This window comes from Caretta caretta, chromosome 7 (genome assembly GCF_965140235.1).
Source record: "Caretta caretta isolate rCarCar2 chromosome 7, rCarCar1.hap1, whole genome shotgun sequence".
Classification (NCBI taxonomy): domain Eukaryota; kingdom Metazoa; phylum Chordata; order Testudines; family Cheloniidae; genus Caretta; species Caretta caretta.
Genome location: NC_134212.1, coordinates 6,326,350 through 6,344,846, shown reverse-complemented (window position 1 = coordinate 6,344,846; position 18,497 = coordinate 6,326,350).

The window sequence follows — 18,497 nt, the reverse complement described above, 5'->3', positions numbered from 1 at the left end:
AATCACAGTACTTTTAACATTTTTTTTTTTAAGTAATAGCTGTTGATAAGACCAGGAACCCTCTCTTTTGATTATCAAAATTGCAAAGCAGAGGAATGATATTGCAAAATTTAACTCACGCAGTCTGCCAAAGCGAATGCACTACCTCAGCTAGGCAGGCTTCCAGTGCTGAACGATTTAAAGTTTAACTGACACATGCAAATATATTTTCAATATTAATTTTGGAATGGTTTTCTAGTCACCTGGCTGCTTCCCCCCCCCCCCTTTCTGCATGTAAACCTGGCATGATTCAAAAAGAGAAGAAAATTGTCAGATTTGTGTGTGTATGTGTGTGTCGGTCACAGATTGCTAAGAGCAAACACATCAGTCCAACGCCTGCACTCAGATACTAGGGGCATGTTCTTGCTTCTCAGAACATAAATACAGAAAGCAATAGGAAAAGTTCAGGTGTATGAATGTTTGCAATATCAAAACACGGTTAAGATTAGTACAGATGTGAGACTAGCTTTTGGTTGAATCCGAACCACAGGCATAATGCGATTGGGTTTGCAAGCCGCTCTCACAGCCAACTAAGCACATTGCAAACACACATTGAGGTAAGAGAAGAATTTGGTAGAACAGAAGCAGCCCTGAAAATGATTAAAACTTGGGGCAAACCTGCCCTTATGGCCCACTCTATGAGCCAGTGTTTGCATGGGCTCAGTCCCACACACAATTCCACGGGAGTCTCTGGGACCTGTCAGCACACATCTTGGTATAAAACTGGCCCTATAACTCTAGGATTTCACATATAGGGTCATTGAAGCCATAAGGGTAGATTTTTCAAAGGCATGACTAGGAATTAGGCATCCAACTTGTATAGATTTTTTTTTTTTCAATGAGAATTGGGTAACTACTAACCCTTTGCCTTGGAAAATCTCCCCCAGTATAAACTCCAGTGGGATCAGGATTTGGCACTTCGGTTTCTTTTTCCTACATTCAGCTGACGAACGAATTACACAAGGCTTCCTGAGGCAACTGTCAATCATGCTCTGTATTCCAGCCAGCAGGAGGTGCTGTAAGAAGCTGCGTGCATTGGGTTAAAAAAGGATTGAGGCTAAAATATTCGATCTGCTTGCTGGACCTAAAGGTCAGAGTTGCAGAAAACCACTCTTAAGAATGGTTTGTTTGCCAAATGCTGACAGATGACTGTCCCTTTCCTCAACAACTAAACTCTTGTTTAGCTTTATTTCAAATGTTTACATTTCTGCTGTGATTGCAATAAAAGACCTTTTCTTGCAGCAGCCAACCATCCGAGCACAAGAAAGGCCCCTGTAAAACTGGTCTCTAATCTGTGCTTGTAAAATTCTTTCTTTGAGAGAGGCCACACTAGCCATCCTGTGTTTTGCTTTTGGAAGGAAGTTAAACACCCAGCATTTTAAATTATTTACCTTACAGTTAGATCATCAGGAAGAACAAGCTGACCAGTAGCAAAACCAAAATGGTTAAAATGAATGCCCTGGACTTTGTGACCAAAATTAAGATTTATCTTTAATGTCCTGAGGCTGATTGTAATGCAGCTGTATTGGCAACTGCTTCCAATCACTGCAAGCCAGGACCAGTTGTCTTTGGTTCCCTATTATATACAGGGCTATTTGCTGTAACAGGAAACTGTTACTAATTCACTAGCATATTGAGTCCGCTGTGGGGGCTTGGACCGCATTGTATGTTACCAGGCACAGTGCTTCCTCCTTCTCTTTCTTAGTGCCTTGCCATCCTCCCCTTATTGAGTTATACTCTGTGGTCAGGCGGCCTGACCACCTCCCCAGCCCAGAATTAGCACTGAAGAATGTAGCGTCCGTTTTACTCCGTAGTCTCCATTTGGCTCCTTCCATTCATTTTTTTAAACAAACCCCTTGGGGATCTGTGTGCCTGGCCCAGTATTTTCAGGGGATTGCTCTAGTCTATGTGAGTATGACAAGCTCCATGCTTGTCCCTTCTGTAGGAAAGCCAAGGTTTGGAAGCACTGCTGACTTCTGCATGTTCATTTTCCTTTTCCATCTGTCCTTCTGAGGAATGAGGTGATCTAGCTCTGTGGTGAGAGAGATCTGAAATACAGCCTGGAGAGGGGAGTGGCTGAGGAAAGCTTGTTCTCTTATTTAGCACGTGTAACTATGGCCTTTAGGGCTGGTGCCCGCCCTCCCCCCGGTCCCCAACCCACTCCCCCACCCCATCTAATTTATTATCCACAGTACTGAGAGGTCCTTGCTGAGATCGGGACACCATTTGCTGCTACTCACTACACAAACATGTAGTAAATTCCTGGTGCAGCTGAGAAAGGGAGGACAAAGGTGGCATTAAGCTGTCATTACACCCACTCAATCCTGGGGCTGCAAGATGCTACAATGGCCCTGAGGTCCAGCTTGGAGCAGACTGGGAGCTATACCATGTGGAGACTCCCTCAGGAAGGGGAAACTCTCCACAGTAGGAACAATGCAGCGTTGCTACATAGGCGAGGACGGTTTAGGCTGCTGTCTCTTGGGATATGGCTATGCTACAAGCACTGTAGCTGCAGTGCTTCAGACACTCGCTAGAGCGACAGAAGGGGTTTTTCTGTTGCTGTCGTAAATCCCGCCCCCTCAAGAAGTGGTAGCGAGGTTGACTGAAGAATTCTTCCATCAACCTAGTGGTGTCTATATTAGGGCTTAGACCAGCTTAACTACGTCTCTCCAGGGTGTGAATTTTTCATGCCCCCGAGTGACATAGCTGGGTCAACCTCAGTTTCAGGTACAGACCAGGCCTTGAAGATGACACACTTGGACCTCATTTAGGAACAGCCATCTGGAGATGGTACCTCCCATATCTCGCTTCCAAGCCCCTGAGTCTCCCACTTGCTCACTCCTGGTTAAGGCCTAGATTCCATTACCTGTACTCAGCCTGAAGTCAGTGGAGTGCGGTGTTACTCAACATGAGCAGATTCTGGACCTGCGATTATTCAGAATGATTTCTGGAAACACACACATTCTAGGTATACTTGGTCCTGCCTCCGTGTGTTGGGGGTGGACTAGCCGACTTCCTGAGGTCCCTTCCAGCCCTAGCATTCTATGACTGAGAGAGACTTAATGGGTCAGTCTTGTTCCCCCTAAATATATTTGCTTAGATTCATTTTAAAGGAATTAAAGTCTTCCGTACCCACTTATAAAACAAGCATATGCAGTGTTGCCAGACACAGGATATCGCCTGAGATTCACGGAGAGGGAGCTTTCTAACGATGCTTTCGCCAGTGGCGGTGGAGTTAAGATCTTTTTTAAAGCTATGGCAACAGCAGGAGGACACGTGAACTCTTCTAGTGGGCGTCTTTTAAAACCTAACAGTGCTGACTTTCAAAAAGAAAAAGATTTGGGGTGAGGGCATGCGTAGCATGAGAGCACGACCGTGGCGTGCCATTCAGAACCCCCCACCCCGAGTTCTGCGCTCTGCCTTTGAAACTCCCAGCACTTTGCAGGAGCTCCCATTGTATTCCAGCACAGCAGCGTTATTGAATTTTACCTCTTTTCTCCGACCTAAGGGGGCGGGGAGGAGAAAAACCTCTATGCGCCTTCTCCCCCCGGTGTTGACTAAATCATGTGTGAGGGATTAAGGAAGAGCTTGGCACAGTATTTTAGCTCTCCTCTTGCTACGGGAGCCATTGAGGACGGGTGCTGGCACAGAAAGAAGAGAGACTGTTTAACAGTTGGGCTTTTTTATCAAGGAAGCTACTATAGGACAGCAAGGGAGGGATGAGGAGTAAAGCAAATGATCCTTAATCCAGATTAGGGTGAGCAGATGTCCCAATTTTATAGGGACAGTCCCGATTTGGGGGTCTTTTTCTTATATAGGCTCCTATTACCGCCCCATGCCCTATCCTGATTTTTCACATTTGCTGTCTGGTCACCCTAAGCCAAATAGCTCTTGACACCAATGGCCAGGCCATGTCTCCTTTCTGGGGTCCCAGTTTCCAAGATTCATCGTAAGATTTTAAGCTATTCTTATAAGAAATGTGCCATTTTGGAGATGGAAAATGTTAAAGGAGCCTGTCTACTATGAGGCAATATTAATCCTTCTTACATGCAGATTATTTGCAAGGAAACCTTCTCTCTGATCTGGATTCCCGCTTCTACACATTTTGTGGGGAGGTCTCATCTCCCTATCTCGGTCTTTTTTTCCTTTAAAATCCTTACTCCTATTGCTACTGTCACCAGTCCCCTGACTCAGCGCCTCGGAAAACTCTGCCTTTTGTTGTGGGTGCACTCCGAAGTTCGTGCCTTGAGGGAAGGTGATACTTCCTAAAGTGCTCATTTAGCATAACTGGGTGGGAGGCAGACTAGCTGCCCTGAGAGTGTTTATTAAACTGCCCTGGCAAGAAAGAGAACCAGAGAATTGTTCATGTATTATTATCCACATCTGTCAGGTACCCATCGCTGTAGTAACTGAAGAGACTGTAGAGAGCCTAGATTAAGGCAGAAATAACCCATGGGTAGGCAGATGAAAATACATGATCCTGATTCTGCTCCCTCTGTGGTTTTAACAGCCCCAATGAGGATACTGGCAGTAGCTTAGATGGTAGGGGAAAGCCAGTGCAATATCAGAATCTTGTCGTTTTATTGCTTCTATCAGCGCTGTGGTCCTGGTTAGAAGCTATGTACAGGCTGGGAGCACAGGGAAGAGAAATGAGGCCATGTGTCTGGAGCGAATGAGTGCACGGGATGTCTTTGTAAATGCTGAATTGATCACCTTGATTTCCGCAGCTCTTCAGGAGGAAGGGTGGTCCTGGCTGTGGAGTGGGAGTCAGGTGACATGAGTTCAGTTCCTGGCCTTGCCGCCAGGACTGGATTAGAAAATTTTGGGGCCCAGTTCACTATGGAAATTGGGGAGCCCTCATCTCCCCTGGGGTGGGAGTCCCGTGGGACCTTGACCCCAGAAGGAGGATTTCAGTTGGGGGGGGAGTTACAGAAGAAGCCCACCCCCTCACCCCCTGTGCTTAATTTATAATGAAAGAGGTGCTCAAGCTCAGAGGTGCAGGGGCTATGAACTGCCAAGCCTAGAGGTGCTGGACTCATTCAATTTTGGTCCCAGCTCCCTGTCATAATGAGGGTGCCCTGCATGGTGGTGTGACCCCTTGCACCATGGCCTAGGTTACAATACCCAGTGCAGGGAGCCCAGACCCAAACGACAGGAGCCACTTCAACTGGGCCAGGACTTTTTTGTGGTGAACATGGAACAGTGCCACAAAACCCAAGACAACTGGGACTTATGGAGTCAGATCCTGCCCCTGAGTGAGACTGAGGGCCCTGAGGAGTGGTGGGGTTGGAAAGTGAATCTGCTCCACACTCACTGCCCAGTGGCTCCTGGCCCAGCTCCGGCCATTGGCCCTCACCACATGTAGATGGGGTAAAACCTCAGTGTGCCACCTCCCATGCCACTCAAATTTGGCCCAGCCACCCTTCCATCATAATGGGTCAAACCTGGTTGGGCCTCAAGCTTGGTAGGAGGCCTTGTGTCAGTGCACACGAGTTAATCCGGGCCTGTCTGCCATAGATTTCTTGGGAGAATATGGGAATAAGGTGTTTGAATTCCTCACACTGAGTGTTAAGATCTTAATAATGATATAAAGTTCCCACCATTCTACAAAAGTTTCCCATCATTCATCAGAGTAAAGAGCAGCCTTCATATATGCTTCTTTGGACTTTCAGATGCTTGACACATGATATTTCCTGTATGGAAAAATGGCCTGCTCTGTATAAATAGCATAACAAGGTAACCATTGCACTCAGTGTGACAACCAAGAAAAATACTGAGAGATCAATTTAAACGTTGAGATGGATTCAGAAGACAATGCTGACTTTGTGACACGATCAGATGAATCTCGTCACACAAGACCCTAGCAATGGCAGGAGAGGAAACAATAGTCTCTATCACACACAGATCAGCTAGCCTGGCCATGTTCTTTTTATTTATTCTAATGACAATACGTCTTTTGTTCTTACACCTGCTGGAGAAGGGAAATGAGCTGATGACGGAGTTTTAGTGGCTTTCCATGGGGCAAATGGGTCAGATTTCTTTTCCCCAGTTTATTGCCGTACATCCGGTTTCATACATGTGCTTTTCAGCCCAAGATACACAGGCTATTCAGAGCCTTGTGTTATCGTACTTTAAAGGACAATAAAGCAAGTCATGAAAATCCCCACCAGGGTGAAATAAGAGGGAAGACACTGCCAGTTGTAAAACAAGCAGCTGTTTAAAGTGAATCCGATTATTTGTGGCATTGCAGGTTTGTGCTGCAGAAATGCATCATGTGTGATGGCGGCAGCACCGAATCTCCTTTGCTTTGGCCTGACGTTTGTGTTTATAATGGCTACGCAAACCATAAAAATGCATGGCCAGGTACCATTCCCTGCTCCGATCGCAATCCCGCTGTTCCATTATCCGTGTTTTATCCCTTCTCTCTCTGAGGGTTACTGCACGGCGTGGACACCGCTGCTATTCATCTGCAGTCATCTTCATGCTGACGCCAAAAGAATGAATGGTGAGATGAAGCTCTTGTAGCACAGCTAACAAACCTTCCTTTGGGAGAATTTAGCGGAATCTGATATTAGGGGCAATTCACAAAACTGGCCTGGAGGGACTGAGCATGGGAAAACCCAGAGACAGTCAGCAAGGGCCTTTCCTCTGGGAAACGCCCCATCTTGGGAATCAACCCACTCCTATGATTCCTGGGTGTGAGTCCTACCACCTCCACGGCATTCTCTTATCTTCTCTTTGGCTCCTAAGCTGCAAGAGAAAGGTAAGCCCCTTGTTCACTGAAATTTACGAAGTGAGGCAATGAAGATAAGCAGACAGTTGGGTAGCGGAGCCCTTCACGTTTCAGTCTGTGCTGACCATGAAAATTCTATCGCTCATTCCACTTCAAACCAGAGCGGACAAAACACTGTTAAAGGTGTTACCTAGAACAGCCCTGCTTTGGTGGGGCAATGGCTAGATAACCTGATAGGCCTTTCCTATCTCTAACAACCCTGTTACCATGTGCAGTGGCATGAACGTGCTGAGGTTTGTGTGGCCACAAGTTCAACACTTTTGGCTTTAAAAACTAAAACAAAAGTGTGAGCATTACAGTCCAGTTTACAATATGCCATAGGGGTTGTACTTCCTGGTGAAAATGCCACAGAGACCATCTGTTCCTTCTTACCCATCCCATTTCCTTCCGTACCAGTGACTGACAGCTCACGTCCTTCTACATAGAAAATCCCAACTACAGAGGACATTTGCAAAGATGAATTAGCACTGCCGTATTAAGAAAGCCTGGCTTCTGATTAGACAAGCTGATGAGCATGTTGGAATGGTGCTGAATACGTAATATAAACGATAGGTTGTGACAATTTTTCTTATGTGACCTAACTCCCTCTCCCCGTTTACTTTTGGTTGTGTGGCAAGTGTTGCAGCCAGCAGCCATACTTCATATGAAGGATATATTTAGAAAGAGTTGACAGAGGGTTACTATATGAGATAAGCACATTACAGACATGAGAAATGCTAGACATGGTTCAAAACAAATCAGTAGAAAGTGTTATAGATGGTTATAAACCATAGTAACAAGTAACCTGTTGGACTTTCTAACAATTGATTAACCACCTAATAAACACTTACTCACCCTTCATAAACAGTATTAAAGGTACATTTATAAAGTGTGACTGAGCCAGCTACTGAAAGGCTAACACATTGTTGGTGTGTTTTCTGGATTTTTATTTCTTTTTGTGGGTACTCTAGGAAGGTTAGGAATTGGGGTCCCAAATCCTCTCTGTTTAGAAAAATGTCAGAAGTCTGACTTTACCTCCAAAGCAAATCAATGGAAAGTCCTGAATTTGCCCTCTTAGGAACAACTATTTCAGGGATTTGAATCCAGTATCTCTCTTACCTACAGGGATGGTCCATTTTGTGTGTTGCTCAATCCATTGCACTGTACTAATATGTTGCATTTCTATTATTGTCAACCAAAGATCTCAGAGACTTTTACCAAAATTAATGAACTTTTCTATGTTACAGATGGAGAAACAAAGGCCTGGCGACTTGCCAAAGGTCTGACAGGAAGTACAGGGCAAAGAGCTGAATAGAACCCAGCCATCTTAATTCCAGGCCCTTGCTTTAACCAGTAGACTACCCTTCCTTGATCTTTCTAATCTGAGCTCTGCTCTACTTTAGTTGCTCACAGTCAGCTAAATAACCAAAGCCATAATTCTTGCTTGCTGATCATAGGAAGAGTACTTTTAGGAGTGACATTCGGACCTCAAAAAGAAAAGGAGTACTTGTGGCACCTTAGAGACTAACCACTTCATCGGATGCTGTAGCTCACGAAAGCTTATGCTCAAATAAATTGGTTAGTCTCTAAGGTGCCACAAGTCCTCCTTTTCTTTTTGCGAATACAGACTCACACGGCTGCGACTCTGAAACCTGTCATTCGGACCTCAATGAATCAACACATCCGGCACAGTAACGTCCTTTCCAGATGTGTCTTGCTTTACATACAGCATTCATCAGAACCTTATGACCAAAAGTGGCACCACACTGCTCTATAGAGAGCCCACCCTTAGTTAGTTACCAACTAGATCAGATTCCACTCCGTTCTAGCTGGTTGGAAAATACTAAATATTTTCTGTGGAAAAACATGAAAAAGAAAAATGTACACTTTTCATGGACATCTTCTGCAGAAATGTTTAGACTTGATGTTTTTAAAAAGTCTCTTTTGCGGCTGAAAAAAAGAAATATTTCAAATCAACTCGAGTTACCACAATATTTTGAAAGAGGGCCTAGAACCACAGGTACCAGGATAACTGGGTACAATAAATTGAAAGAATTGAGTGTAGTCCCTAATGTAAGAATGTCCTGGGGTTTTGTGTGTGGCTGTTTGTGTGTGTGGTTTTAGAGCTGACCCTTAACATTTTAACCTTTGACTTGTATCACTTTTCATTGAAAGGGAAAGATCTCCATGGAACCGTGTGAGACACAACCCTGTAATACATGGGTCGCTGACACAACGGAGAACAGCAGTCCTGTCTATTGTATCAATGCAGTGGCCATTGCTTCATGGATTATTATCACAGATCATCGAAGGGGCTGTTACAGGTTTGGAATCTACTGGGCCATTGTGGATCTGGGGAACTTTAACCTGAAGACAGTTGACGCTACAGAGTGCAACAGATCCCTCAGTCATGTCAATTGCAGGATTCTTGTAAAGGGAACACTTCCTCCTGATAAAATCCCTCATCCCAGAGGACACAAACCAGTGTGTATCCCTGTAAAAAGTAACAATGGTCAAAGTTTAGCAACTCCGTTATCTGAGACATATCCCCCAAATTCTCTGGTCTGGAAACCTTGTGGGAACTGACTGGTAAGCTTTCCAGCTAAAGCAGAGCTGTGGGAGAAACTGGTGCAAAATAAGCGGCACCAAGGACCCCGTTGTTGCGACACTTCTGCATCTGACTGGTTCCACTGGATTGCTTGCGTGTAACATTTTGCACATAGGTATTGGCAGGATCATGGGCCAATGGGCCTGTTTTTGATGGCTGGAGCTTCTGCTTTTTGTATCATTTTTTTTAATCAGTGAAAGATTTCAAAGCTGCGAATGGAATCTGGATCTCCCTGCCTATCTCAGCACAGCGATAGGCCCAGGGCCGATGCTATCATCCTGCAAAGATTCTGCAGTAGTGGTTCTAGGCCCTCTTTCAAAATATTGATCCATGACTGAGTACACAGTTGTTCACATGATGTACTTCTGATTGGCCGAACCTATACTGGGCGCACAAGAAAGTCAGCTGCCGTATCCAGAGGGTTGGATATGTTATGTGTTTTTCGCTGAGCCAACTGGAAGAAAAGTACTATGTCTTTCCCGGGATCAGAGCCTGGGTTTCTACTTGCAACTGCTCAGAATGTTGTATGGGGCTTGTCTCTGCCCACAGAGCCTGAGCACTCAGCAGCAGCAAGGAGGGCCTCTGTGGGAGGCACATCTACCTGCTGTCCCTTCCCACCTACATACCCCACCCACTCAAAAAGATCATCCTGGAATAATGTGAGGGGGGCATTACACCTATTTGCTGGGAGCACTTCCTGTGGGAGGAGGCCACATTATCTGCCTTAGATGATACCATCATGTAAAGGTAATAGTGGAGTGTCGGAGGCCGGTCTGTCTTGAGGCCCATTGTCTGGGAGGGGGATTTTGAAGGTCTGGTGAGGCTTGGACACGTATGCGGTTCAGATAAGTAGCCAAGCTTTTAGGTGTTCACCCACTCTAAAATCTGACCTTACTGAGATTTTCTTCCTTTTCTCAACTTATTGGGGTTTCCACATTCTTCTTAGACTCTCCTCATAGTGCTGGAAGCAAGACAAGACACATTTAAAAACAAAATTGAGATTGTTATTTCTCTGTTCGCAACAGAGTCGGTGGAAATTGTGGGCATCACGAAGGTAAGTGGCTGTTTGGAGTATGAACTGGCAACTACCTGAGCTCTGGTCTGCTCTCTGAGCTTCTGTTCAGTACAGGGTAGGCTCTGTCTGTACCCCTATTGGTGTGATTCGCTTTTGCTTTTGGATGTACATTTGCAGTGGTGACAAGGGATTTTAGTAATGGAAAAGGTCAAGACGCTGTCTAAGCCCCAAATGAAAGGAGGAGGAAAAAAACCATTTAATGATGTGGGATGGTATTGAAGCTAAAAGTCAATAGTCAGAGCACCGATCCACACGTCTGCGCTGAGAATTCTCACCCCATGCCCCCCAAGTCAAGAGATGAGTGCAGTAGAAAATTGAGCACTAGCTCAAGATGTCCACTTTGTGTTAAGCAAAGGGCTATGGAGTGTCTATGATGGAATTCCTATGAGACAGGTGGGCTAAGAAGGTCAGCATTTTGTAAGAAGAAGCCGAGTTTAGAGGAAAAAGTATATGCACAGTTGCACACACACCAAACAGCATCTTTAGGAGTGGCAGATAAGCTGGTCTGTTTCCCACCAGGATCCAAAGTATTGATTCTTATGGCAGATCTCTATATCCATACAAAGCCCCATTTAGGTCATTGTAGGATCGGAACCACATTATAGGACCAAGGCCTGACCAATTTTGTTTTAATTAAAAAAAAAAATGTACTTGAAATCAATTGCCCAGAGCAACTAGATAAAATTGTGCTTACATAAAGCAGAGATTTTTACAGTCAAACGGGAGATGTTTACTATTCAGTCTAAGTACTTATTTACCTCATAAATAACCATTTTCCAATCTTAATTTTGTCATCTTACATTTGTTTGCTTTAGTCTGATTTACTTATATTTCCCTGGGAATGTACATATTTTAGAGTAACACAGAACAAATGATGTATTGAGTGTATTTGCCACGGCTTTTGAAAATCATCCCAGTGTCCAAAGACTGCTTAAAAAAAGTTTTATTCCTCTTAAATGCTCTCTGCTTGCTGCTGCTAAATGTCATCTGCAAAGCCAGGAAGTCCTACCCTGCCAAATATGCAGGATCCAAGCCAGCAGGATTAAATCCAAATGATATTTGAGCCAGCTTTGGAAAACGAATAGAATTTGTGACCCAGAACTCAGGGAAGTATCTAATGGAGTGGCAAATACAGATGGTCCATATGAAGCTTTCTGGGTAACTTCTAGTTTGACACGTGAAATGTTTTGTGTCACTTAAAATATATAAGTATTTTTGGTACTGATTATTTGGTGAAGTACAGATTGATACAACAGAGAAAAAAGCTGTGAGAATAAGAACTCAGTGCAAGTTAGTTAGGCTTTATACAGCTTTCCGGACTTGTGAGTATAAATGTCAGTGTTCTATAATGTGGACATGAGAGACTTCCTCAATACAAGCCCAAATCATGTGAAACTTGTGTGGTTTGGAGTCTTCTGGCAAACTCAAAGCTGCTCATGTCCCAGTTTGGGAAGATCAGTCATGGAGGCGGCAAGTCTGTTTGCAGGCTCAGGGCCATAAAGGCAAAACTGGACCTAGCCTGTGGTAAATCTGAAGTTAAACCCAGCCACTTGGGGCGTGCGTTGGTGACTGCTGTGGGTCAAAACCAGAATCAAAGGTTGCATGATTAGTCCCGTTCAGACTAAAACAACCCAGGATTGCAGGGCACTGCTGTGGGATAGAATCAATGGCTGACAAAATTGACTGCTGCTAAATTAACAATAATCACTTGTGTTGCTAAAGCGCTTCGTCTGGCGGCCGGAGACTGCTGCACAAAAATAAAGTGGAACCAGACTATTACAAAGGGTGACAAAAAAGTAAACACATGCATTGCACCCATCCTGGCACAGAATGGGGGGGAGGAGGAGGAATCAGGAAAAAGGAGTGCCTGTCCATGCCTCGCAGGAGGTGGATATTAACAAACACCAGCATTAAGCACCTTGTCCGGAACTGGCGGTGATGCCGTGTTCCTCCCATAAACAAAGCTTCCATTGAAACTGATGGAAGTTGGTCTATATAGATCAGACCTTCAGAAGTGTTCAGTACTTAGCAGCTCCCATTATTACATAAATATTGCCATATCAGATCAGCTCCTGGGTCCATTCGTCTAGTATCCAATCTCTCATTGGTCTGTACCAGATGTTTCAGAGGAAAGTGTAAGAACCCTGCAGTAGATTAGTTTTCATCCTGATCTCAAATAGTGATTGGCTTAAGCTTTGAAGCATGAGATTTAGCACCCCTCCTATTTTCAGTGCAAGCTGCTGGGAAGTAAGCTGTCTTGGAAATCTGGCCTTATCCAACCACAATTGGCCTGTCCAATGGGCTACATTTTCAAAAGTGACTTGTGTTTTTGGGTGCCCAATTTGAAACACCTGACAGGGCCCTGATTTTCAGAAAGTGCTGAGTACCCGCCCTCTGAAAATCAGGACTTTTTGAAAGTGTTTCCAGTTGGGCCTCCAAAATCACGAGTCACATCTGAAAATGTAGGCCATAGGGGTCAGTGTAAAGCCCGGTGAAATCAATCAGTCTTTCCTTTAACTTCAGCCAATGAGATGAACCACAGAATGCAGTGACTTCCTGGTACTATTCTCACCTCATTTCTAACTAATTGTTTTTAACCCTAGAAACTGTCCAAAAGTAGGAGGTCAAAATACCAACTTCTCTTTAACCAAAAGCTTCTTATTCTGGTATCTGTAGCCTCTGTTTGCTGGATGCTGGGAATGAGAGACAGGGGATGGATCACTTGATGATTACCTGTTCTGTTCATTCCCTCTGGGGCACCTGGCACTAGCCACTGTCGGAAGACAGGATACTGGGCTAGATGGACCTTTGGTCAAAGAATCATAGAATATCAGGGTTGGAACGGACCTCAGGAGGTCATCTAGTCCAACCCCCTGCTCAAAGCAGGACCAATCCCCAACTAAATCATCCCAGCCAGGGCTTTGTCAAGCCTGACCTTAAAAACTTCTAAGGAAGGAGATTCCATCACCTCCCTAGGTAACCCATTCCAGTGCTTTGCCACCTTCCTAGTGAAAAAGTTTTTCCTAATATCCAACCTAAAACCTCCCCCACTGCAACTTGAGTCCATTACTTCTCATTCTGTCATCTGGTACCACTGAGAACAGTCTAGATCCATCCTCTTGGAACCCCCTTTCAGGTAGTTGAAAGCAGGTGTCAAATCCCCCCTTATTCTTCTCTTCCTCAGACTAAACAATCCCAGTTCCCTCAGCCTCTCCTCATAAGTTGTACTCCAGCCCCCAACCATTTTTGTTGCCCTCCGCTGGACTCTTTCCAATTTTTCTACATCTTTCTTGTAGTGTGGGGCCCAAAACTGGACACAGTACTCCAGATGAGGCCTCACCAATGCCGAATAGAGGGGAATGATCACATCCCTCAATCCGCTGGCAATGCTCCTAAATATACAGCCCCAAATGCTGTTAGCCTTTTTGGAACAAGGGCACACTGTTGACTCATATCCAGCTTCTCATCCACTGTAACCCCTGCAGAACTGCTGCCTAGCCACTCGGTCCCTAGTCTGTAGCAGTGCATGGGATTCTTCTGTCCTAAGTGCAGGACTCTGCACTTGTCCTTGTTGAATCTTATCAGATTTCTTTTGGTCTGACCCAGTAGGGCCGTTCTTATGTTCTTCTTCAATGCTTAGCTGGACAGTTGGCCATCGCAATCGTTCGCTATTTGGTCCATTTCTTTGCAGCCACAAGGGCTTGTCTAACATCAGAACAGACTTGATGAACCCATGTAATAGGGGGGCTGCCTTTGGGCTGCCTCCACCCTGTGATTGGTGTTATTTTTTCACACATGTTACCAGACGCCCGGAGAATGGCGTTCACCGGAACATCTTGTGGCATCCTTGCGACGTGTTCGAAAAGCGTAAGACACCATCTGTGGACAATGGCCCCTGTAGTCTATAGACCGGAGTGACTGTAAACATCTGCATTACAAATGAAGTCATTCCACTTTATGCCCAATATACGTCACTGGCATTTTGTGTGGAAACCCTCCAGCTTTGCCCAGACTGAGTGGCACAGTGCCCAAGTTTCACAACCGTAAAACAGTGTGGAGAGGCTACAGCTGGCTGAATAATATTTGTTTGAATAACTTGTATCTGACAAATTTCACAATACTGTACTCTAGTCTAAGCATATAGATTATTTTAAAATCTCCTCCCAGCCCCGATCAGTAAGGTGGCTGCAATTTGATTTAAAAAATCCAGCATTAGTTCAAGGGCGTTGAGCAAAAGCAGTAGCTATGATGGGTCAGATTGCAATTCTCTTGCTTAAGTAGGTGGACAATTTGAGTGCAGGGGACTCCTCAGGCACGTAAGTGCTAACTGGCATGAGTAAGGGGTTCAGAGTCTGGATGCATGGAATATATGGATTTCCTGGAGCTGGGTGGCACCTTCTGTCTCAGATGTGCACAAAGGACTATGAAACAATACATGCCCCTATTTGGTTATTCAACCACGGGCAGTGAGAGAGAGAGAGACTATGTCGTGGATGCTGCTGCTTTGCTGGAGGGTCAGGCTGCCTCTCTGTGGACTGGAAAGCGGAGCAGTCCTATTTGGTAACCCTCTGAAGAGAGGCCATATGCTATCCCCTGAATTCCCTGGGAGGCATGAAGAGAAACTCCTTCCTTCTAGCTATCCAATGGTGAATATGATGTGGCTGCAGGCCCAGGAGTGGAGGAATGGGTTGGGCGGGCTTTCTGGGGGGTTCATGTTCTGAAAGAATAGGCGGGGCTGGTTCCTTGCTAGCTGGGTGGGGAAACCAACTGCTGCTTGGACTGTACAGCCATGCAGACTGGGCAGGGCCAGTCTGGAAGCAGGGCTTGCAGCGGAGCCAGTCTCTGGGCAACGTAAGGAGCACAGCTGACCTGTTGTCAGCCACCTGGTTGGCTACACCGCCTAATTGGTTGGCAGAGTCAGCAGGCCAGCTCTTAAGCCCAACAGCAGCAGGTCACCCATGGCTTGTTCCCAGCCTTGCTCCAGCCTTGGACTCAGCCTTGCCCCTACCTTGCCTCGCTCCAGGTAACGGGGTGCTGACCCTCGGCTCTGATTCCTGACTTTGGCTCTGGTATCTGGTCTCTGACTCCGGGCTCTTGATTCCTGCTCCAACCAGTAGGCATGTCTGCCTGCGTCCCAGCCACTCACAGAGACACAGATTTCTCTCTGTATCCTTGGTTGTGCTGCTCTCCGCTGTCTCAAGGCCTTGCTATATGATAGCACAAGACTTGACAGACTGCATGAGGTTGCTGAAGCTGATCAGCCTGGAAGAAGGCAAACCACTTTTCTCAGCTTTGCCAAGTCAGCCTCTCTTCTTCGGAAAGGCAGCCATGGTGGATGTTTCCGCTTTCCTCACTTGACGAAGGCCGTCAAATTTACAATCCTTTGGAATGCTGTATAGTAGTGTAATGCGACATCTCCTTTCGTGTAAGTACTGCATTCATTCATTCATTCATTCATTCATTCTCCACCCAAACAGAAACCTGGCAGTGACTTCCTCACTGCAGTATTTTTGGATCAGTTATTATATCTGCTGTCAGTCCAGGAAATGTCAGCTTACATCTGGCCTCACTTTTACGTGTAACTTAAAAAAAAAAACAAAAAAAAACCCCAGCAATTTTGTTTTGGTGTATTTAACAAATTGATATATCCTCTACTGATGTCAGTGATCACCAAGCCACCAGCTTCATCACCAGGCCCTCTCCTAGCTTTGACCACTGCTTTTGGCGCAGCAGATGCCATGTTAATTGCCAGCAAAGACATCCAGCAAGACATAGCTTGAAAAGGAAAGGGCCAGTGTCTGGATTTCTTGCTGTGTTCTTCATTCAACATTATGATTCTGTGGCTTTCATTCTCCTACAGTCTCATTTCTATGCTAACATTGGTGGGCTTGTATCTGGGAAATAAGAGTTAAGTGGGGTTGCTACTTATTTAAATTTTTCTTTTGTATTTAATGTTCTCTCTTAACCCAGGCTAGGGTGACCAGATGTCCTGATTTTACAGGGACATTCCCGGGTTTTGGGTCTTTTTCTTTTATATAGGCTCCTATTACCTCCCACACCTCCGTCCCGATTTTTTACATTTGCTTTGTGGTCACCTTAAGCCAGACTATACACAGGAACACAACAATTGCCATACTGGATCATAACCTAGCCTGGTATTTCATTTCTGACCATGGCTGGTACCTTAAGCTTCAGAGGAAAGTACAAGAAATCCTGAATGGACAATTAGGAATAATCTCTCCACAGGGGAAGAGTCTTTCTAACCCCCTATCAATTAGTAGATTGGTTTATTAAACTTGAGGATCTGTATCTCTGACATGCTTTTTTTTTTTTAATCTTACCTAAAATGTCTCTGGAGGATGCTGTCATGCTTCTAATTTTCCCCCCATGAAACCTACTTCTCTTTTAGCCTCCACAGGATCTTGTGACAGGGAATCCCACAGAGTAAAAACAGTGGATCATTTAAAAACAGTATTTCTTGACTGGATAGGAAAGGACTCATTGGTAGCAGCATCTTTCTGCAAAGTCTGATGTCTTAGGTAGCCAATAAAAATATAAAGACAGCATCAACCAATGCCTGAATTAGATTCAAAATATTAGCTGCTTAAAGGGAAGAGGCATTTTCTTTGCAGTCACCAATATTGAATTAATGCCAAATCCCCAAGTTATGCTGGTGGCTTTTCCATTTACTTGAAGTATGTACTTGGTCAAACCACTTGGTAAAATTCTCAAAAGTACTTTAGTGACTTTGGGGCTTACGTACTATTTGACTTGCAATAATTAAGCCCAACAGTTTAAAATACAAACTAAAAGAGGCACATCCGGGCAGAGAGAGAGACCGCTTTAGTTCACTTCTTCAGCCACAATGAATGTTAGGGCCCTTCCACAAACGCAAAACTTGCGTAGGAAAAAACACTCAATTGCCGGTAAAACTCAACCTACTTGGCCTAAAAGTAACTCTGTTTGGGTTTCTTCTCCTTTCAGGGCATAGGTTCCCCCTGTGCCCCCCTGAGACTCTGACAGATGAGAGCAGTTTTAGGTTCTGGCTGTGATTAGATAGAGTCCCATCCATGGAGGCTACTAAGGGAACACGTTGAATCTCCCGAACCACAAGCCCCTGTTAGCCTTGCCCACTTTCTAGGCTGCACCCACCAGCTCTTAGGCTCATCATCAGAACAGGGCTTCTGCCACTGTCCCCTGCCATTCGCACCACCAGGGACCCAAGTCCCTGTGAGGCGGGCCCCCGTGTAGTCTTGACTTCAAGACACCACAATATTTTGCAGACTTTTATGTTAACAGGAACAGAGATTTCAATGTGTGTCTTTCTTCTCCTTGTGATTATTTATGCACTTCTGGTTTATTTTCAGCCTCTGTTTATATATTTCCAATTTTGTACTATTTTCATTATTGATGTGCTAAAAATAAGTATTTCCCAAAAGAACATTGTGGAAACATGCTTCTTCAGTTCAAATATCTTCCTCTACGTCTTCATCTGGTTGCTGATGACAAGACTAAGATGTTGAACAACTTGATGAGGCTTCCACAGATGCTTACACTGTCTTTTCCTTCATCTCAATGTAAATCTGGAGAATGGTGGGTTGCCTCTTACAAGAGGTATGAAAATCTTATTTATTTCATTACCCAACAGACAACCTTCAGAACTTTCTGCTCATAATAATCACTTTAAATACAAAAGAAAATTGGTGCAAGAGAAGAAATTCTAGCAAGTATTCTCTTGCCAAATACAATGCTATGCAAGTGTATTTCAGATATGGGGTACAGGTTGGTATACAAACAAAACATATGCTTACAAGATATTTCGGGCATAGCGCAATGTTGTTGTCATCCTAGAACCCAAAAACGGACCATGTTTTCTACATCAGGTCTGGGCCCAGAATTGTCTTCTGATGACTATTGCTAAGACCACATGTCTCTAGCAGATGCCAGGCTGGTTAGATGGTGGGACCAGAGACGTGAGTCTGTTTTCTAGCTCTAAGAGAGCA